At 49.7% G+C, this 22,503-nt stretch overlaps 1 protein-coding gene across 8 annotated transcripts in view; it reads right to left on the bottom strand.

The window, feature by feature from the left end:
• RALGPS1 (Ral GEF with PH domain and SH3 binding motif 1) overlaps positions 1 to 22,503 on the bottom strand; it is a 284,151-nt gene that overhangs the window by 53,950 nt on the left and 207,698 nt on the right. The gene's annotated exons all lie outside the window — the stretch shown is intronic.

Here is a 22,503-nt window from a genome sequence, read left to right as displayed (position 1 = left end):
AGAGACGCACCCAGCCGGGTTTGCCGTAACTGTGGATGGCGCCCAGATGCTGACCACGTGCGGCCACCTACCTCAGACGACCAGCTCTGGGAACTTCCGTCTGGATTGAGACAGCACAGCTGGGATGTCTCAGCTCCCTTCCTTTTACACAGCGTTACTGTGGCAAAAGACACCGTGTTGTTGGCCTTGTCAAGACGGACAGTAACTGGACCAGCTACTGGCCCTGGCGGCCGTGAGGCTGAGCAGTGCCAGGGGCTGGAGCTGGACTGGGAGGTGCAGACGCATTGGAGGAAACAACCGTAATACTAACAGCCACTGTCTGCGACAGGAGAGGCTGGCCTTGCTTGTCCCGCAGCATCCTCACCGCAACTGGCACAGCACAGTAGGTGTTCTCACTTCTTCATTTTACAGATTAGGGAATGGAAGCTTACAGAGCAGAAGTGACACATCTAAGACCGTACAACCTACAAGTGGGGGAATCAGGATTTGAATTCATGCCCGCCTGACCCCAAAAATTTGGGACAGAGAGCAGTGCTGAAAGCTGAGGGCTGGGAGTCCTGGCTGGCACAGGGACAAGGGTGCCAGAGTCAGAGCTGGGGCTGCGAGGACCCCTCCCGTGGCCTGCCACCCACCCGAGGACACGGCTGGCAGCCGGCATCCACTCTGTGGCTCGCCTGCCTGCAGACTCAACCTCCTGTGAGATGGACAGCTACCCAGAATATGTTCTGTTTCCTCCTGCCACACCCCACACAGGGCCTGGTGACACTGCTGTGGCTGCAGCAGGGGTGCCAACCAGCCTGCCACGGTGAGGCAGAGAGCCCCGGGGCCGGGGATGAGCAGCCCTCCGCTGGCTCTGCTGTGGATGCCTCCCCAGCTGGGTTGGTCCCAAGCCCAGGGGCATGTGGCCAAACCTTCTTCCTGACAGTGAATCCAGGCCCCCCGCCAGGGGTGTCCACAAGACACCCTGGCCCTGAGGAGGGAGTGTCAGGCTGACAAAGGAGGTGCTCTCCTGAACAGACCCTTCTCTTAAGCTGGGGGACACAGGCTCCGTGGTGCAGAGCCTGCTTGAAGCTGGGCGCTCCCAGTCTCCCAGAGCCAAAGCCTGCGGCTGGCACCTGGCTTCACCGCCAGCCCAGAAATTCACTGCTCTCTTGTTTCTCCCATCGCCACCCGTTTCACTTCCATCCCGAGTCTGGTTTTGGTTTTTCTCACACAGCTATCTATTTAATAAGGAAAATTCTGCTGTGTTGAGGGGAAAAAACCTTCCACAGCATAAAAATATGCCACATTTCCATCTTATGCTTTCCATTTTCTTTCTCTCTTTCTTTTAAAGTTTGAGATGAAAGACTTTTTTCCCATGTTCTCCTGCTCTGCTTTGAAAAGATCATTTTCAAACTTCAGAAATGAGGAGTGCTGGCACCCCGAACTATACTTGTGTGGTTTGATCACATAAACTCCTGATAAATTCCAAATGAAATAACAGAGCAGCAGCTCATTAAGGTTTTGTTTTTGGTTTTTTTTTTTTTTTTTTTTCTTATGAGCGCACAAAGCGATGCCATCGACTGCAGAAGGAGATCTCAGTGGGCGGCTCACGCTCCCTGTCTGATGCAGAAGACTGAGTGTTAATTAGTGCCCGTTAATTAGTATCAGTTGTGTAAAACACGGACTTCAGAACAAATCCTCATCTAAAGAATATTATTCCTCAAGTGAAATGTGTTGGAAGCTGGCTGACACTGAGACAAACATTTCCCAGGTCTGCAGAAAGGGGGCGGGGCCAGGCAGTCACACCTCAGGTGGTCAGAGGCCATGTTTCTTAGAGGAGCACATGGCCTCCTGTTTTTCTTGGTGTTGGGGCCGGTGAATCGCAAAGGTACGTGAACAAAGCCTTGCAGCCCACAGAGAATCTCCTCTGGCTCCCCAGGTCAAATGAGGACACAACCACAGATTCCCGCCCGCCCCCCCCCCCCCCCGGCCCTGGGGATTACCTGGTAATCTACAGGGGCAATGGGATGGCCTACTGTTTGCAAAGGTTCTCCTAAGAGCTGTGGGATGGTGTAGCATGTGCTGGTATTCTGACCGGCAGTAAGAAAGGGCATAAGGAGAGGGCATTAATCTGGTGATTATTATTCGGCTTGTTTTGTGCCAGACACTGTGCTAAGTAAATTACACGTACTATCTAATTTAATCCTTCAACAATTCTATTGGCAGTAGAGAAGAAACTGGTACTTTTTGTCTGCCTAACATCTATTCCCAATTCTTTTTTTTTTTTTTAATTTATTCCCAATTCTTTTGGAAACAGCCTTCACTTTTCCTCTGGGGGAAACCATACCTCCCATACTTGTAACCCATGTGGTTTTGGTAGGTCTGAAGCAATTTCATTCCATCCCCTGCCCCAGGGGTAAAAACAAATTTTAAAAACGAACCATTTGGGAAAGGAAAAAAACACTCCAAAAAATTCAGAGATGAAAGAAGGAATTAAAATCACAAACTGTCTACATATAGGATGCAATCAAAATCACATAACTCTGCTCAGAGAAAAATTCTAGGTCTCAAATGCTTATATTAATAATTAAGAAAGATAAAAAAGAAATGAACTTAGTGTTCATTATAGAGAACTAAAAAGAACAAAACAAAAGAAAGTAGGAGAAAGCATTAAAAATATAAAATCAGAAATATTTATCACTGCAGAGTGATAAATAAAACTGAAAGTTGGTTCTTTGAAAAAGTCAATAAAGTAGACAATCTTTGGTATGTATGATGGAGGAAAAAACAAAAGGTAAAAACACAGATGTGCATTGTTAGGGTTGAGACAAGGGATATGATTTCAAATATGGAGGAGCAGTTAAAATAGTGGTATGTGCAATTTTTATGCCAACATATTTGAAAATGTAGATGAAATGTGTGCTTACTAGGAAAATCTATCTTCCCAAAATTGTCTCAAGAAGGGGCAAAACCTTCAACTCACCAAATAAAGAGAAAATATTAACAATATTAAGAAAGATACCATGATTAAAAAGTACATTATCCAAATGGTTTTATGGACCCATCCATTAAACTGTAAAAGAAAAACCGAATATTACTTAAACTGTTCCAGAGCACAGGAAAAGTCGGAAATATGTGCAGTTCTTTTTATGACTCGAGCATAACCATTATATCAAAACCTGACAGACATGGCATAAAAAAGAGACCAATATCATTAATAAATAAAGATCCAAATAAAACGTTAGCAAATAAAACTCACCAGTGTTTTAAAATAATAAAAATAGCAAATCAAATTAGCAGTATCTTGAAGCAAACAGGTTTACTATAGGATTGCAATGGTATTTCAACAAATGATCTTGAGAGATGCTGAAAAGTCACTGATAACTTTAGTATCTATTCCTGATAAAGCACTAAGCTAGGAACAGACTTCCTTAATATGACAGAGGATGCGTGGTAGAAACACTAACACAATCTTCTTAACGTTGAATTCCTATTGAGAGGAACAAGTCAAGAATACTTGCCATTCTGCTATAATTTAACACTATTCTAGATGCACAAATCTATGAGCTAAGACAAAGAAATGTGGTATAAACATTAAAGACACATGTAACATTGTCATTATTTCCAGGATACATAATTAGTTACCATATTAATTATATAATTAAGTAATCTAGGATAATCAACTGGAAAACTATTACAACTAAATAATAGAGTTAAGTTCAAAGTAAATATACATAAATCACTAGCATTCCTTTTTTTATTAAAAAAATTTTTTTGACTTCTTTATTGGAGTATAATTGCTTTACAATGGTGTGTTAGTTTCTGCTGTATAACAAAGTGAATCAGCTATATGTATACATATATCCCCATATCCCCTCCCTCTTGCACCTCCCTCCTACCCTCCCTATCCCACCCCTCTAGGTGGTCACAAAGCACCGAGCTGATCTCCCTGTGCTATGCGGCTGCTTCCCACTCGCTATCTGTTTTACATTTGGTAGTGTATATATGTCAATGCTACTCTCCCACTTCATCCCAGCTTACCCTTCCCCCTCCCCATCTCCTCAAGTCCATTCTCTGTGTCTGCATCTTCATTTCTGTCCTGCTCCTAGGTTCGTCAGAACCTTTTTTTTTTTTTGATTCCATATATATGTGTTAGCATACGGTATATGTTTTTCTTTTTCTGACTTACTTCACTCTGTATGACAGACTCTATGTCCATCTACCTCACTACAAATAACTCAATTTTGTTTCTTTCTATGGCTGAGTAATATTCCATTGTGTATATGTGCCACATCTTCTTTATCCATTCATCTGCTGGTGGACACTAGGTTGCTTCCATGTCCTGGCTATTGTAAATAGAGCTGCAGTGAACACTGTCGTACATGACTCTTTTTGAATTATGGTTTTCACAGGGTATATGCCCAGGAGTGGGATTGCTGGGTCGTATGGTAGTTCTATTTTTAGTTTTTTAAGGAACCTCCATACTGTTCTCCATAGTGGCTGTATCAATTTACATTCCCACCAACAGTGCAAGACAGTTCCCTTTTCTCCACACCCTCTCCAGCATTTATTGTTTGTAGATTTTTTGATGATGGCCATTCTGACTGGTGTGAGGTGATATCTCATTGTAGTTTTGATTTGCATTTCTCTAATGATTAGTGATGTTGAGCATCCTTTCATGTGTTTGTTGGTAACATGATGTTTGTTTTTTTTTTGACTTGAATTACATATATATATATATATATATATATATACATATTTTGTTTTTAATACAGCAGGTTTTTTTGTGTGTGTGTGTGGTACGCAGGCCTCTCACTGTTGTGGCCTCTCCCGTTGCGGAGCACAGGCTCCGGACGCGCAGGCTCAGCGGCCATGGCTCACGGGCCCAGCCGCTCCGTGGCATGTGGGATCTTCCCGGACCGGGGCACGAACCCGTGTCCCCTGCATCGGCAGGCGGACTCTCAACCACTGCGCCACCAGGGAAGCCCTAGCAGGTTCTTATTAGTCATCAATTTTATACACATCAGTGTATACATGTCAATCCCAATCTCCCAATTCATCACACCCCCATCCCCACCCCCCCACTGCTTTCCCGCCTTGGTGTCCATACGTTTGTTCTCTACATCTGTGTCTCAGTTTCTGCTCTGCAAACCGGTTCATCTGTACCATTTTTCTAGGTTCCACCTATATGTGTTAATATACAATATTTGTTTTTCCCTTTCTGACTTACTTCACTCTGTTTGACAGTCTCTAGATCCAACATGATGTGTTTTTAAGTGAACAAATCTGGTATGACTATACACACATATATACACACACACCCCTATACTGATACACACATACACACACCCTATATTGAAATACACACACAGAAACACCTATATTGATACACACACACACACACCCTCCCTATAGTGAGGTACATACACACCCCACATTGAGATACACACAGACACACACCTCTATACTGAGATACACACACACACACCCCACATTGAGATACACACACCCCCCCCATATTGAGCTACACACACACACACACACACACACACACACACACACACACACACACACACACGAAAGAGAGAGAGAGAGAATATATTGCCCAATCTGTTAACAGCAACCATCTTCAGGGATAGTTTAGGGTTATTTTTTGTTTTATACAATTTTATAGTTTTTCAGCCTTTAGCTATGAATATGTACTACTTTTAGAAATAGAAAAGAACAAGGTCTCTATCTCTCCTTCTTTCTTCAAAAAAGCAAACACTTTTTTGGCAGGGAGAAGGGACGTAATAGTTGACGCAAATGATTTTCCAACCATTCTCAGCTCCTGTTGAAAACCCGGTCTTTAGTTTTTGATGTAAAGGCCACAAACCTCTACCGACTACCTGTGATCTGTCTCCAGGCCATTGTTCACACTTCATTATCACCTTTGGTCTCCACCTCTAACCCATTTCGCCCTGTGATTTCTCAAACCCAATCAGATCGTACCCTTCCTCAATTAAAAATTACCCAACAACTCTCCCTCTGCAGGTGTTCACGGCTCCTGGGTTCCATCCCTCGCCGCCTGCTTCTCTGGGCTTTCCTCCCGCCCTCCTCTCATGTGATGCTCTAGCTGGGTGCGGGCCCCGTGTGTCTGGCTCCCTGGACCAGCCCTCTGCTTCGTGCCTCTGAGCTTGGCAGAGCTGTGTCCACCCCATGCCCACTCGGCCTCCTTTTCTGGCTGTTAGCGGGCTCCTCCTGGGCTCTCAGAGCACGCGCCCTCCCCTCGATTACAGTATTTATCACACTCTTTGAGGGCCAGGTCTGCATCTTTTCCGCCTCTGCATTCTCAAGGGCCCAGCACAGGGTAGGGGACGACCAAACGGGACGCTGAGTCTTTATCTGCACATATATGACTCTTTATTCTGGCCACCGAAATCCCACTGCTCAGTGGATAAGAGTGGCCGTGGCTGCCAAGCACCCCACTCCACAGCCACCCTAACAGGGTCAGCCCTGTGTTCTGGTGTCTCCAAGCTAAATACCCATATTTCTCAGTGCTATGAAGGGCTTCCAGAGGAGCTAACGTCACCAAAAGGAAACGCAAGATGATTCCCCCAGTGAAAGCCTCGGAAACCTGCCTCATGTTGGGTAGAACCGAGGCTGCCCATGTGCCAAGGAAAACACTCTCCAGCTTGTCTTTCCAACCCTGGCTCAAGGATTCGCTACTGTGCACAGAAAGGCTCCCTGGACGTCCGAGGCCACCAGGATTCCAGCCAGAGAATGAGCTCACAGACGGCTGCTTCAATCACCAAAGTATTTTCCACTTCCCCAAATGCGCTCACGTATCTGCGACCACACTTCACCTAGTCTTTAAGTATAACAAAAAAATAATGGAGGCAAAGGCAAAACTGTCAGATGTATTCATTGCTCAATGGAAACTGTGTAACAAAACACGACATTCTAAACCTCAATCACCAATCCCTGCATTCTCTGGGAAACAAGCAACAGATTTGTGGAGGGTTAGCTAGATCTAAACTGATTTTCACTATCTGAAAGCAAATTCTTTTCTGATTTTGCTGAAATGAAATACTGAAAGACTCTCCCTGGGCCCCTTGGGAAGAAAGAAGGCATCCGACTACTAATTTATTTGTGGTTTTCAGGCTCAGGTGTTTTGATCTCTCCCTGCCTTTCTTGATGTAGATGAGAGGATGGGAGTCCCACAGGACTGTCCCGGGAAACCGCTTTCAGAGAACAGGGGCTCCTGTGGCCCTACCGTGGGGGCCATCTCTGTGGGCCCTGCCCTGCTGCAGGTCACACTGGAGACCCTCCCTGGCCCAGCCAGATCCAGCTGGCCCAGGGCCAGCCCAGCCTTTTCCAGCCCTAGGCCATAGTCTCGGTCTGTAGGGGGCGCTACTCCCACGAAGCCTGTGGGCCGATCTCACCAGGGCAGGAGAAGCACACGCCCCCACCAGCAGGGGACGCTGGAAGTAGTCATGCTGTTGCTAGTCTGGGATTGTCTGTTGGGTGGGATGGGAGGGTGGAGGGGAGCCGGGCTGTCACTGGCTGGAATCATGCGTCAGACTGGAAGGCCCACCCACACCTACTCTCTTTGTGTTACCTGCCCACCCCCCCACCCCTGCCCCGGCCCACTAGACTCAACGCCCTTGGGAAATGATTCAAAACACCTGACCCCCATGACTCTGGGCTCCTGGTCACCTCCTTGAGACCTAGACCTCTACTCTGGTTGGTTCTCCAGCACCAACTTTCCTCAGTCCTGGCTCCTCCCCTTCTTCACAGCACACTGCCCTTCCAGGCTTTGGGGCCAACACTACCCTTACTAGGACATTCATTCCTGGCTATACCATCAGAGGGTGATTTGCAGGGAAGAGAGAGGCCGAAGTGGCAGGAGAGCATGTCTACTGACCAATCAGAAGTGGTGGGGAGCTAGATGGAAGGCGGCGGGTCCCTGTGGGGAGAGGAAGCTTCAAGGGCACAGGGTGATGTGCTCAGGGACCAGCCTACTAGGTGATGTGAAAGGGCATTAGTGCTACAAATATTTACTAAGTGCTTCCCACATTCTGGACACAGGGGTATAGACAGGCACGGTCCCTGACCTCATGAGGTGTACTAGCCGGCAGATGCATTCAACAGAGGCATTAGTTACACAAATAATTAAGGGCACAGAACTGCTAAAAAATAATACTCTAGTGCATACTTACTTTGGGGAATTATCCTCAGGTGCCCATGAGCGACCCCAGAGGAACCAGTGGTGTATGATACAGAGATGGGCAGGTCCCTGCCTCAGTCTCTCTACTCAATTCCAGAGATGCTAAGTAACCTGCCCAAGGTCACTCAGCACAGACATGGCAGAGGTAGGATTTGAGCCCAGGTCTTTGGCCTAGGGCCAACACTCTTATGGACTATGTTATGTGTGTTACTTATAGCTCAATACATGGAGGAGTGATACTGAAACTCGAGGCATCTGTGTTCAAATCCTGGCATTGTCACTTATTTGTTCAGTGTGATCCCGGGTGAGTTCTTCAACTGCTTTCTTCCTCTGGGAAATGGAGACAGTAGCTTCTCACAGGGCTGAGGTGAAGACTCAGGACCTAACGCACAGGAGAGGGGCTGGCGTAGTATCTAGATAAAGCAGGCACTCAATGAAGTGACTTGCAAAAAAAAAAAAACCAAACACCAACAACTTTAAGAGGTGATGGGGGTACATACCTGTTTCTGAAAACCTTCCAGAAGAGACCAGACAGCCCCTCATAGAGCCTCCCCTGACTTATCACTAAAACTTTTGTGAATAGAAAAAAAGAAGAAAACCACCCCATTAGCTAAGACTGATGGACGGCTTTATTGCTGGAACCTAGGAAGAAACTGAATAGACTACGGGCAGATGTAGAGGACAGAAGTTGAGCAAATGTAGACCTTGCCAATGTGTGCCTCCCAGGGCCTGTCCCCAGACTCAGAGAACCAGCGATATAAAAGCATGAAAACTCGGGTCAATGACCAGTACATTGCCCAGCAGGGGCTGACCTGAGGGGCTCTAGGACTTTCCCCTCCACCTTCTCACACCCATTTGCAGATGGCTACCCCCAGAAAAGAACTAAAGCATGTCCAAGAGGGAAAACCAAATGCCTACTGATAAGCCCCAAAGATGAATAGATTTCACCTTGGTCAAGGACGCATTCAGAAGAAAGAAAATCCAGTAAGGGGCACATGGAAAAATACTGCCAAATAACAGGGCCTGAACTGCATGCAGAAGGGGCTGAGAATGAGAGCATATGTCCTCGGTCTATTCCAGCATCCGGAAGAAGGTTTCAGGACACCTTTTCTCTTCAGCACAGCACAAGAAGACAAGGCTTCTGGGATAGGAGAGAACTGTCAGAGGTGAAACTGCAAGAGGATAAGCTAGAAAGAGAGATGCATGACATAAAAAAAGAAGAAAAAGAAACTAAAAATATGACAGAAGAATTTTAAAAACTAACATCGGAGGCAGCAAGGAGCAAAATGGGTATTTTGGACACTCACATCAGTGATATGGGGGAGCAATCTGGCGAGGTCAAATGCCGAGGAAAAGGGCAAGGGAAGAAAGACTATATGGGATGTGGGGGCCTGAGAACAGAGAGCTGACCCAGGGAAGGGCATCTACCCAAGGAGCGTGTCCCAGGTCCCGGGAAAGAGATCCATCCCTAGACACACCCTGGATAAACGTTTGAATAAAAAAAAGAGTCTTTCAAAAAAGCAAAAGCAAAAAACCCAAAACCAAAAACCCACCCCAAAACAAAAATAAAACCCCCCAAAACAAAGAAAAACCCATGGAAGTGACCTTGACCCTCCAAGTGCGTTGTAGGGGCCCCTTTTGCTTGGGTCTAATTGAACCTGACCTTCCACCAGAATGACTGTGATGACATACGGTAACTGTCTGTGCAAGTGTTTCCCCGAGGGAGGAGGAGTTTCTCAAAGCAGGAGGTACTGATTATTCATGAAATGTTAGGACATCTGGTGATTTGTCAATTGCTTTCATTTTTTAAGAAGAAAAATATTTTCCCCTAGTGATTATGGTACTTAAGTATAAAGACCCAAAGAGAGGACATATGATTTTGGATGCCATAAAATTTGGTCAATGCACATTTTTTCCATAAGTTTATGGGAATGTTTCACCATCGCAGCCTAAGGGCAGCAGAAGACGTCGACTTCTGGATGCAGTATTAACAGATCACATGTGCTCTAAACCACACTCCCTCGTCAGCAGTCTGTAAAGCCCAGAAACCCCTCCTGCACATGCCGCAGGAGAAAGCAAGCACTCAGTGGCTTGTGTCACTGTGTCAGATGTGGAGGATGCAGGCGAACTCTGAGAATGATGGCTTTTCTGCGGGGCCAAGGGGAGAGGCCACTCAGTCATGGTTGCAACAGCACAGGGAGAGGCAACTCCGTCGTCAAGTCCAGAGTAGATGTGAGTAGAGTGCTTCCTGCCAAATCCAGGAGCACCCAGCACCCAGGAGCACCCAGCACCCAGGAAGCAGGAGCCTGCGCTTGCCTGGAGGTGGGCTGGGGGGCGCTGAGAGGGGGCTGGGGGTGGGGGGATGAGGTAGCCTGGGGACACCAGTAAGAAGATCTATTTGGAGGCTGAAAAAGCTCATCTCAGCTAAAGTCTGCCTCAGGGCAATGGTGAAGGAAGAATATTTTGCAAATGTCCTGTTTCCTGGGTGGCAGTGACCCCGGCTCTGGGCGAAGGTCTGCTCCTCTCCTTCCATCAGGGTTTCCTGACAGTAATCTGGCCTGGATCTTACTCTCAGCAAGACCCTCTGGTGCACAGGGACCTGGGGGTCGGGGAGCTCAAATAGGCTCCTGGGACAAGACAGCTGACTCAGAGCGTGGGGTGGGAGACATGAGCCTCGGGCAAGCGAATGCTGGGAGTGACCAGAGCGTGGTCACACCGAGCGTGGCCCTGGGCTAAGAGCTGCACCTGCATAATCTCATGGAGTCCTCATTTTACAGAAGAGGAAGTAAGCCTCTGAGAGGCTAAATTGTCCCAGATCACACAGCGAGTGCGTGGCAGGGCCAAGAACGCCCCCCAGGCCTCACTTTGGAGTCCGGCTCTGATACTCGCCCTTCCTCGCCCTGGCCTTGCAGGACAGCACGTGAATGCATGAAGCCTGCCAAGGTGGGGTGGGGACACCAGCATTTGTGGGGTGACCCTGAACCAGACTTTGTGCTCTGGGCCTTAGACCATCTCCTCAGTTCATCTACCAACTGGGCTCCCAGGAAAGCATCATTACCCCCATCATCCAGATGGGGAAACTGAGACTCAGAAAGGTAGGGTGACTTTCCAAAGGTCTCCTGGCCAGTAGTTGGAGAAGCCATGATTGGAATCTAGGTTTGGCTGGTCCCAACCTGTGCTCTGTTCAACAGGAGGACTGTAGGGACCCCCCGTTTTGTTTCATGCCACGAGCTGAGTCCTGTGGTCCCTACCCTCCGAGATCCTTACCCCAGGCCTGGAGGGCTGAGTCATAGGCCCTGTCCTCAGAGGGGGAGATGTCCTTCTGGGGAATGGAAACATCTCCAGGCCAGAACAGGACTTAGTTCTAAGTGGATTACCCAGAGCTCAGGCAGGGTGATTTGTGGCCCACCAACACACTCCAAATGGTGCCCGGGCCCAGGCTCCAGGGATTAAGTGGTCCTCTGGAGGCTAGCCTGGGGAGGCAGTCCCAGAGTGCCATATAGGATGTGGGCTCTGGAACCAGGCAGCCTGGGGGGAGGGCCAACTCTGCTACTGACGCTCTCAGTGGCCTTAGAAAAGTTCCTCAGCTCCTCTGACCCCAAGTTTTGGCCTCTGTAGCAGGGGACAGGCGTTAGCGGTACCTCCCTCAAGCGGAGGTGGGATGAGTCAGGTGAGATATGTATATCCCCCTGAAGAAGGTCACTGCCCAGTAAAGGCTGAGGTGATGTGATGACATCACTAGAAGCAACTGTCTGTGGCAGGCCCAGTCTACCGAGAACGGAGGACTCAGTTTGCATCTTCCAAGCCCCACACTGCCTTCTCCCTCCTCCAGCCCCCCACGTCCTGTTACATCCACAGCAAGGGCTGAACAAGGATGGGACCACTTTGAGAACATCTCGTCCCTTGCTCCTGCCTCTCCTCTGGCTTCCATCACAGAGCTGTGAGGGACACTCTTGTCTTGGGAAAGGGAACCCTCTCTAGTCTTCAGGGTGGCACACGGAGCAGGGAGACCCAGGTCTGAACACCCATTCCACCAGGTGACCCTGGGTAAGCAGCCTGGTCACCTGGACCTGATCTCATTCGTTCCCACCTTATACATCCATCCACCCTGAGCATTACATGAGATAATGTAACCACAGCAGGGTGGTTCATTCTTCTGTTCATTTGTTCCATCATTCATTCAATCAGGCATGCCTTCATTTTTCATTCACAAAACAGTTGCTGAGCACTGTTTCCACCAACTCTGCACTGGGCTCTGGGGGAAACCACAGTGAGAAAAACCAGACGTGCTCCCTGCCTGCCCTCCTGGGCCTGACGACCAAGCACTGAACAGATGCTTCTCTTCCACGGAGACCCCGGGTCCAGTGGGGAGCTGGCCACTACTTGGGTGGCAGAGAGAGCCCCAGGTTGGTGGCCCACGGTTGGGGAGTTCTTCTGCACTTGGCGGGTAGCGCCCTGGGAAGGCTGCTCACCTTCTGAGTAGCCGTAACTTCTGAGTATTGTACTGCCTCCCACAAAATGTGCTTTGTTTCTGACATGTGTGCTCAAACAGGTATAATTTTACATCACATACACTGTTCCCAGTTTGTACAAAATGACTCAGGATTTTGCAGCTACCGATGAGGAATTTAGGGCAGTGGCAGGTTATGGGCTTCATGGGCAGCAGTTCTATGGGACTTGGGCAAGTTATTTAGTTTACCTGAGTCTCAATTTCCATTTTTGCAAGAGGAGCATATTCCAACCTTGTTTCAAGAATCAGAGCTACTGTATGAAAGCATTTACTACATCACCTGGAACAATAATAATGATAATTACAACACTAATGACTGCTAACGTCTATTAGCATTTACTATGTGCCAAGCATTGTGTTGAGCGCTTTCAGGCATTCGTTTATTCTTTAATTCAACCAATAGTTATCGAGATGCTAGATTAGATACTAGGGATACTGCAAGGAACACAACCAATAGCATCTCCTCTGCTTCTGTGGAGTTGACCACCTAGAGGAGGATCAGATAGTAAACAAGTCACTGCACAAAATAAACTATTTAACTGAAACTGTAATGATAAGAACAACAAAGGAGAAGTACAGTCCTCAGAGTAAATGCCATTACACACGCTTTCTAGGTGAGGAAATTAGGGATCAGAGAGGTTAGGCAACTGGTCTGAGGTCGCATGCCTGGTGAGAGGCAGAGCCGGGCCCCAAATCTCATTAAACGGATTATGCCGAGAATAGCATCAGAGGTTCCAGATCATCTACAGAGAGCCCACCCCCTCCCAGGTTCCTCCTCTAGTCTAAGAGCCGCTGCTCAGAGCAAAGGTGGAACCAGAAGGCTGCCTGAGAGCAAAACGACTCAGCTGATCCTCCGTGCACCGTTGTGACCTGCAGCCCTTCCTAACCTGAAGCAGAAAGCTGGAGGGCTTGTCCCGGGGGTCACTCACCCCCGGGAAGGCATCAGGGGGAGGACCTCTATAGTTGATAAATGAGTTTAGGAAAATAACTGCCCCGTTGTTGGAAACTAAGGGTAGTGGGTGTCACCAGTAGGCTGCTTCCAAGGAACCCCAGGTGAGAAGATGCAGGTCGCCACAGGGCCTGGTGGGTCGGCGTGCCCGCCTGGCTCGGCCGTTGGCCAGCTCTGTACAATGGGGAGAATAAATGTACCTCCTTGGAAGGCCACTGTGAGGCTGCAGTGAGATCAGACAAAGCGCTTTACTTGGCACCAGACAGAGCGGCTGTCCTTGCGCAGACACTGAGGGTAAAGCTGGTCTTCCCCACCGCAAGCATATCTCAGTGATAAGAGAGACCTCCCTGGAGGGTGAGGACCTGTACACAGCTCTTGGCTCTTGGTTTGCTTTATTTACGGTAACATTCTTTTAACTTCACTTATTTACATGTCACCTTCATGATTTTTACCAACGTAGCATCTACAGTATAAATTTTTTTCTTTTTTTTTTTTGCAGTACGCGGGCCTCTCACTGTTGTGGCCTCTCCCGTTGCAGAGCACAGGCTCCGGACGCGCAGGCTCAGTGGCCATGGCTCACGGGCCTAGCCTCTCCACAGCATGTGGGATCTTCCCAGACTGGGGCACGAACCCGTGTGCCCTGCATCGGCAGGCGGACTCTCAACCACTGCGCCACCAGGGAAGCCCCAGTATAAATTTTTTATTGTGATAAATAAACATAACACAAAATTTATTATTAGTGACATTTAGTACTGTCATGATGCTGTGCAACCACCACTGTTATCTTGTTCCAGAACATTTTCATCAATCACTCCAAAAGGAAATCCTGTACTGACTTACACTCCCCCCTCTTTTCAATCTAAGCAACCACTCATCTACTTTCGGTCTCTATGGATTTGCCCCTCTGGACATTTCATACACATGGAATCATACAAGATGGGGTCTTTTGTGCCTGGTTCTTTCCCTTAGCATAGCATTCTCAAGGGTCACCGTGTTGGAGCATCTATCAATATTTCATTCCTTTTTATGGCTGAATAATATTCCATTGTATGCATATGCCATATTTTGCTCATCTATTCATCTGTTGGTGGTCATCTAGGTTGTTTCCACCCTCTGGCTACTGTGATAGTGCTGCTATGAACGTTCACATATAAGTTTTTGTGTGAATGCCTGTCTTCAATTCTTTTGGGTATATACCCAGGAGTGGAATTGCTGGGTTACAATATATTTTTTAACCTAACAGTTTTTGAGTGAAATCACGAATTTATTGTGCTAATCGCATTAAGAGAGATACTTAGCTAGCAAAGAAAGAGAGGTAATCTACATGCCATCTAAAATCAGGAGGCCCAAAAGCAGTGCACGTCCACACTCTGGGGAGCTCAGAGCTCAGGTATCCCCTCACTTACCGTGCATGAGGCTGCCAGCAGTGGGTGCTCTGGGGTGGGGTCCCGGGACCTGAGGCTAGGTTAGGTGCAGTGGCTACCAGATGGGTCAAAAGCACTGTTAGAGGGGGCTGGCCAGGGGTCAGAGCCAGAGAGGCAGCATTGGTCATCGGGCCTGAGGGGTAAGCCTCCAGCCCACGTAGTTGTGGGAACACGGGGCACCGAGGAGACAAGGAGGTGGCCTGGAGGGATGGGGTGGAGGGCCCAGGGCTTCGGCCTGCAACAAAGATGACTGCAGAGCCGAGGCCCCAGGAGGGGTCTGGGGCTAGTTGCAGGCTGTCCTGTCCTTCATTGCTCTTGAGGCCGACTCTCCAGGGGCCAGGAGGAGAGGGTGAGGCCACAGCACAGGGGCTGGCCTTCAAGCTTCCTTCACACAGGCTCCATCCGGGAGTCCAGCCCCTACTTGGAGACCTCTGCTTTGCTAATTACGGGACGCCTAGGAAGAAGGGGTTGTTTATGATGGGGACTCTTTCATCTCTGACTTAAATTATACATCATGCACTAACGTTTTAACTCTGAAGTCTTCTGGAATTCAAATGAGACATAAACATACTCCCAGAAGCACAGAGTCTACATTCATTACTGGGACCCCCTTGACCAAATAAGAGGTGTCACCAAGTCTATTTATAGCTTAAACATCTTTCCACTGTCCTTCCCTTAAAATCTATTGAGGTAGTTCCCATAGAAACAAGGAAGAGTGTCCAGCCCCAAACGGTCATTCATTCATTCATCCATTCGGGCTTCATGTCTAGGGGTCGACAGCAATCAAGTCGTGGCAGGAGAATGTGGAGAAAAAGTATAGGGGCTCTGAGCAGAGAAACGGAGTGGACAGAGAATTTTAATTAATAAATAAAAGCGGCCATTTAAAATCCATTACATCATTAAATTTAAAATAAGACCGATGCCGAAAGCTAGCAAGGCTGTGGTGAAATGGGAAAACCCATACATTGTTGGCAGCAGGGTAAGTTGGTACCACCTTTTTGGAAAGCATTAGGGATTCCAAAGCCAGAAAAATATTGATATCCTTTGACTAAGTAATGCCACTCTTAGGAACTTATTCTGAGGAAGTAATTTTAAAAGAAGGGAAAACATTGTACACACAAAGGTATTCACTGCAGGGACATCTACGGTGGTTAAAAGCAAAACAAAACAACAAAAATTGGAAACATTCTAATGTCAAACAATAGGGAAATAGCTAAGAAAATTAAAATGAACTACATGACAAAAATATGGAAACATAAGTGCTAGAACTGGTGGGGTTTGAAGTACTTAAGAAAATTTACAGCAGTCTTGCAAGGTTGTGCATTGCAAGTGCATTTTTTAAAAGAATGTATAATTCATCTTTAAGTAAGATAACACTTTATTCTAATCATTGATATTTACTGTCAGATTTAAGTTTCTCACCAAAGTAGCAATAAATATATATATTTGTTACACATATATGTAAATATAAATAGTCAACAAGCCCCCCACGTTGGGGTTTCCTCCCCAAATACCAGGAAACTTCGTGTCCCTCCTCCTCCCAGTTATTTAATTGGTTAACCATCGCGTGGGGCACACGAAATGCCCGTGAGCCCGCAGTGACTCCAGGGTCTTATTTACAGCCAGGGGCACAGAGCTTGGAGACCTCCCTGCGGACGGAGCCACGCCGGCCTGCTGACCTCACTCGACCTGCCGGGACGGTTCCTGCTTCCCTCCAGCTGCAGCCGCCCCTCCCGTCGCCCCCGAGTCTCTGCCCCACTGGCCTTCACCCACGCAGTTGGGTGGGACCACTCCGCCTGGGATCCCAGGCCCTCGGTGGCCTGGTCCATCTCACAGGCACTCGCAGTGGAGGGTGGCACTCGCCCATGAACTTGCTGCACGGTCGTCAATCGGGCACTCTATCCCTACCCTGGGCGCCCGAGACAGAGGCTTCCCACACACCTGCACGTCAGGCCGGTCTGTAAGGACAGTGGCGTTGCTGGCCCCTGAGCCCCTCCTGGAGGCATCCCCTGCTTCTCAAGAGGTGACCAGGCCTCTGACGCTCAGCCTTGGGCTTTTGCCACTGCTGGGCAGGAGAGCCGCAGCCTTGGCTAGCCCGAAACCTGGCCTGCCACCCTGATTTACTTCCCAGCAGTGGGGAGAAGGCAGGTGAAAAGGCATGAGGCCTATGTTCTCCCAGAATGTTCCAGACAGAGCAGCTAGCATTTTAGAGTGCTACTCCCATTTTCACCAACAGACCTATGTGAATGCTGCTCCCATTTTCACAAACAGCTGTGAAAAATGCCAAGTCCTGGAATGGGCTGTTGAATACGTACTACAAAATGACAAATTCCTACCAAAGACACATTTACATATGAGGTAAAAACATGCAACAAAATTTATGTTGTAATTTTCTACATTCAACACATTTTAACTAAAGAATACATTCCAAAAAAAAAAAGAAAGAAAAGAAAACTTTAAAAACCCGTGTCAGCAAAAGGCTGACATTATTCTTACTTGGGAAGAAATATCCTTTATTCTGAGATTATGGCCTACTTGCATTGTTGGTATTAAAATGTTCTTCCTCGGGTAAACAATGATGATAGTTTATACTCTCTTTACTCGCCATTTAAAAATAAAGTTGGCAGCCTTGTGAGAGTCTCCAAACTTTCTTTTTGCCCATGAAATCCAAAGTCTGGGACCCACTAGCAGGAGATCACACATGTTTCTCTGGCAGCAGGCAGACTGTTGGCTGGCACAGAGGGCGCCAGAGCTGGAAAGCCCCAAGGGCGGCTTGTGAGTCAGGCAAATGAGACGGCCAGGCAGGGAGGCAGCTTTGTGTTGCTGCAGGCTGCAGGATCTCTAAAACTTAAAGAATACTTGAAGGTTGAATAAGTAGGAATTTCAGTTTGGGACAAAAACCTCAAGTTTGAGTTCTCCTCTTTCCTCTTTCTTCCAGTCAGAGTTTACGTCGTACTGTAGAGCGGAGCACCTGAACCCCGGTCTCACTCGGGGCCTCAGCCCCCGGCGCCCCTCCTTGGCCTGGCAGGTGCAGGCTGGCCAAGCCCCAGCTCTCACGCATCTCGGGAGCGGCTCCCAGCTGCTGCGCAGGCTGCCCAGTGCTGTTGGGGGGCAACCACCCAGCCCCGCGCAACGGCCATCCCTCCCGGTGCCCAACTTCCAACCTCAGAGCGGCCCCGCCTTGGTACCTCTCTTATTCCCTTTGGTGGCTGGTTTTCCCCAAAGGCTGCCTATCCCCCACCCCCCAGCTGTCCCTCCCTGGGGGCACCCTGTCGTCTCCTAAGTGAACAACTGGGCTTCCTGCTCTGCCCTCATCTGCCTGTACCCATTCTCCACCCTCCCTCGCCTCCCTCCACCTCCGCCAGCATGGACTTCCAGGCTGACCCCATGCTCATTCTGGTATCTTTAATGTCTCCCTATCTACACTACCTTTTTTTTTTTTTTAAGGTTTAAAAGAACATTTCGTTTCTGATTAAAGGGAATTTATGTTCATCCTAGAAAACAGAGAAAAGCATGAGGAGAAAAATAACTGCCTGTAATCCCACGGTTGTGAAATGAGCACTCGCGGGATCTAGGTGTGTCCCTCACGTAAACATACTCCTCCGTACAAGCCGACCGCAGGCCACCGCGTGGTTCTGGTGGACAGTTCCGTTGGTGGAAGGCCCCAGAGGACTCATTCTTCAGTGGAAATGGAAAGGTCCCAACCCCGGAGGCACTGGCGCATTGTCTTATGTACTGGACACCCTAGACGCCTTCTGAGAAGGCCCCAGGAGGTGGACAGGGGCTGCCGCGGGCCCTGCTGCCAGCCCAGGGTATGTCCTGTCCAGGTCCGTCTTGACCGCACATAATCAGAGCTATCGCTTTACACAGGCGCCGGGCCAGCTCCAGGGTCTGGGTGCGGACAGGCGCACATCTGACCCCGTCAGTCAGGCCCTCCCCTGCTTCACCACCTTCTCTGGTGCCCCAAAGCCAACTCTCAAAGTGGGAGGAAAAGGAAGAGGATGGACCTCCTGGGGTGGAGAAGAGGGGCTGCAGTAACAAGAGAGCCCCAGCTCCCTCCCTCCTCCCTCCTACAGGCTTGTTGCCATGACAATGGCCACAACAATCGTAATCATAATAGCATAAAAGCTGACCCGTGTTCAGAGGTCAGCCCATGCGGAGCATCAAGACCAGCAATCGACACGTGTCATCCATGTTCCCCAACGTGTGGACACACTCCACTGAGAGGATCATTGGTCCAGGGATGGACATTTGTATCTATTTTAACGTGCTTAGAAAAACGGCAGCAGAGCAAACCCTCAAAATCACAGATAAGAATAAAATAGATCTAAAGAGAAAAACTGAGCCAGAACATTAGTAGGATTAGTGAAGATGGTCATAAATGCCCAAAGTTTGGGGAAACATTGCATTGTCTTAGGATCCTCACAGCAGCTGTTCTATGGATGGCAAGGCGCAGGGAGGTTCCTGGCACCCGGGGAGTGACGACTGGGGTTAGGGCCTGAGCCCTGGAGACTGGGCCTCTATCGCCCTGGTCTCCGCTGAGGACACCTCTGCTTTTCCTCCCCTCCACCCTCGCTCTGCTGACCTACCGGCTACTCACACGTGGCCCAGTGGCCTCAGCCCTGCCAGGACCAGAACAGGACACAAAGAATTCAGATTAGCTTTGAGCTACAACTTACGGCCATGAAGGTGCTGCCCACCCACCAGTAACTGCGGCCCTAGTGCGCTACTAATAAACCAGTAAGTCCCACAGGCTGAGGACCCCGTGCATGTCTGGCACTGGGCTTCACCGAGGGGGCTACCAGCATTATGCCCACTTTACAGTCGTGGCCACTGAGACACGGAGGTGCCCGAGGTCACACAGCTAGGGAAGGACCCAGACTCTGTCCTTCAGTGGCCGACCTCCACAGGACACGCCGCTCTGTGGGCTGACAGCTGGCACGAAGGGTTCTATTTTCCAGGGCCTCCTGGACAACCTGAGGATCGTGGCAACTTGTGAGCTTGTCCAACACCTACTCCCCGGGGGGAGCCCGCGCCTGGGATGCTTCTGGCTTCCGCTTCTTGCACTGGCCTGGGATTGCTGGTGCCCGTCCACCCTCTCTCCTCGGGGCTCCCGGCTCCCGGGACGTGCTCCATGCTCTCGCCGGCAGCTTGATGGCTGGTACTGCGCCATGAGTACTGGACCAGCTGAGTCGGGCTCGGGTCCTGAGCTCCTGTTTCAGCTCTGGCCCTTACGAGCAACACAGCCGTGGACGAACTCCCATCCTTCCCTGCAACCCCATAACCTCATCTGTAAACGAGCCGGTTGGAACTTCTGGCTCTGAGAGTCAAGAACGCTTTGATCCTAGAGACCAGTGTGCTATACACCGTGTCATGAAGTATAAGGCTGTGGACACGAGCACACATGTGCTGTCCCCAGCGCCTGGACACGGCCCACGCACCCTGCAGCTTGAGGCTCAGGCCGCACTACCTGCAGAGCCCCCCTGCCCACCTCGGCCTCTCCTCTGTAACAATCCATCGCTTTGTAATTAACGGAGGCTGATTCCCATATAAGAGGCTTCCATTCCCCGAGGGCTGCTGCCAGCTCCACATCACACCTCCCTGAACCCTCAGGCAGCCCCGTTTACAGAAGAGGGACCTGGGCTCAGAGAACTTGAACAACCTGTCTGAGATCACCTGGACATCGAGGGACAGAGCAGGGTCCAAAGTCTCGTCTGCCCGACCTGTTGATTACCTGACGCCTGCGCCCCCAGGCTCTGAGCACCGAGGCCAGGGGCCACTCTGCCCTACCCAGAGCTGCCTCCCCAGCACTACCGCAGTATCTCCTCCACCACAGGCTCTTAGTAAATAGCTCTTAAATCAAAGAAGTGGCGGGGGGCGGGAGGGAAGACGTGTAACTCAGAACCCTTTTAGTTGCAAGTGACAGAAACTCACCCGGAACACCTGCAAAATGGGGAAGGACTTTAAGAGTCCCAGAACGGCTCACAGGACGAGCGGCTGCACCTCAGAATCTGGGCAGCCCCAGGACAGCCCCAGGGAGGCTGGCGCGGGGGACTCCGGCCGGTGCTTGCTGCGTGCACAACCTACTCTCCCCTTCTTGGGGCGCAGCTGCACGCCTCATTTACTCAGGCTCTCCATGTGGCAGAGGTCAGGCCACTGGCAGCTGTGGTGTCAGGATATGACAGCGCAGCAACCAAGGCAGAGAGATTCCCCCTCTCCCTGGCCTCAGAAAAACAAAACAAAACAAAACAGGCAACACTCTAACTGACCTAGTGTGAGCCCCACGACGGGCTGGGGGCTGATGTGCTGTGATGGGGCCAGATTCAGGTGTGGTCCTCTGCGGTCAGGTGGTGGGTGAGAAGGAGACCTGTGAAAGCCCCACACAGAGTGGCGGAGAGGGCGGAGCTCCGTAACGCTCAGGAGACTCTCCCCTCCCGCTTGCTTCTCTCTCCTCCCACTTCACTCCATCACCTCCGCTGCCATGGCTCCCCTGGCTGGCAGCCCCAGTGGGTCTCACCCATGGAAACGCCCCACTCTGGGCTGCCGCCAACCACACCTCTCCCACCCAGTGAGCTGAGGCTCCTTGGGCAGTCCTGGGCCTTCTGGGCATCTGTGGGAAGTTCAGGTGGCCAGACTGGTGACGCCCAACCTGGGGTCGTTGGATGACTGAGGTCATTACTAGTCTATTGCAGAATTGGAGTCCACTGGGGGCATAGACATGAAATGCTTTATTCTCTCCAACGCCACTCCCCAGCTGTGCTGTGTTGACTCCCCTTTCCAATTTTGGGCAGCTGGTCCCTCAGTGAAATCTGGGCCAGATTCTGTAACTTTGCAGTCACTTTCCATTATTAGCATAGTAGCATTTCAAGATTTAAGACTCGGTTCTGTTTATTTGAAGACTTGATTCAAACCCCATTCAAAGCTCATCTCTGTTCTCCCTCCCCCCCTCCCCTCTCCCTGGGGGTTTGGAGGAGGTGGGGTGGAGGGTGCTCTGCCATTTTCTTTGTTTGAATCTCCTTCCCTAATGCCTTTCAGACTCCAGCAGACCTCACTGGGCCCACTCTCTCCGGGAGGCGGGGTGGGGAGTGAGATCCGCTCACACAGGGGTCACCTGTCACTGGTGGGAGAACCTGGTCTGGTTCCCTCTGATGCAGGAGGTGATCTGGGTCTCCTAGGGATGTGTTCAGCTGTGTCCTGGCCCCTCCATGGCTGAAGGGCAGCCAGGCACCCTCTCCCTGCCATGAGGGGCACATGTCCTGACCCCTCTCTAGGCTGGGTGTCCCCCACGGCTTGGTGCGGTGGCCACCTGGGCAGCCACAGCTCCTGCCCCACTGCCAGCTTCTGCTCCCTTCACATGGAGACACAGTAACATCTGGGGTAACTGCTGGCATCCTGTGAGGGCCACCGCGAATGGGAATGGGAGGTGAAC

Source organism: Stenella coeruleoalba (assembly GCF_951394435.1).
Source record: "Stenella coeruleoalba genome assembly, chromosome: 7".
NCBI classification, from domain to species: domain Eukaryota; kingdom Metazoa; phylum Chordata; class Mammalia; order Artiodactyla; family Delphinidae; genus Stenella; species Stenella coeruleoalba.
Note: the sequence above shows the minus strand (reverse complement) of the source record. Positions and strands in the feature narration are given on the sequence as shown.